The sequence below is a fragment of the Nematolebias whitei genome, chromosome 2, assembly GCF_014905685.2.
Source record: "Nematolebias whitei isolate Nwh7 chromosome 2, NemWhi1, whole genome shotgun sequence".
Lineage (NCBI taxonomy): Eukaryota > Metazoa > Chordata > Actinopteri > Cyprinodontiformes > Rivulidae > Nematolebias > Nematolebias whitei.
The window spans coordinates 29,230,052-29,230,777 of NC_056499.1; positions in this window are offsets into that span (position 1 = coordinate 29,230,052).

The following is a 726-nucleotide window of genomic DNA, read 5'->3' on the forward strand; positions in this document are numbered from 1 at the left end:
AGGTGTCTCTCATCAGCCAAATCTTTCTTCTCATGAAGGTGTTTCTCAGCAGCCAAATCTTTATGCTCATGAAGGTGTCTCTCATGAGCCAAATTTTTATGCTCATGAAGGTGTCTCTCATCAGCCAAATCTTTCTTTTCATGAAGGTGTTTCTCGTCAGCCCAATCTTTATGCTCATGAAGGTGTCTCTCTTCAGCCAAATCTTTTTTCTCATGAAGGTGTTTTTCATCAGCCAAATCTTTATGCTCATGAAGGTGTCTCTCATCAGCCAAATCTTTCTTCTCATGAAGGTGTTTCTCGTCATCCAAATCTTTATGCTCATGAAGGTGTTTATTATCAGCCAAATCTTTATGCTCATGAAGGTGTCTCTCATCAGCAAAATCTTTATGCTCACGACGGTGTCCATCATCATCCCAGTCTTCATGCTCATGGTGGTGTCTATGATAGCGTCCATGATGGTGTCTATGATAGTCTCCATAATCAGCAAAATCTTCATCCCCATCATGGTCTACATTATCGGCCAAACCTTTGTGATCATGAAGGTGTCTCTTATCAGCCAAATTTTTATGCTCATGAAGGTGTCTCTCATCAGCCAAATTTTTATGCTCATGAAGGTGTCTCTCATCCGCCAAGTCTTTCTTCTCATGAAGGTGTTTCTCATCAGCCAAATGTTTATGCTCATGAAGGTGTTTATTATCAGCCAAATCTTTATGCTCATGAAGGTGT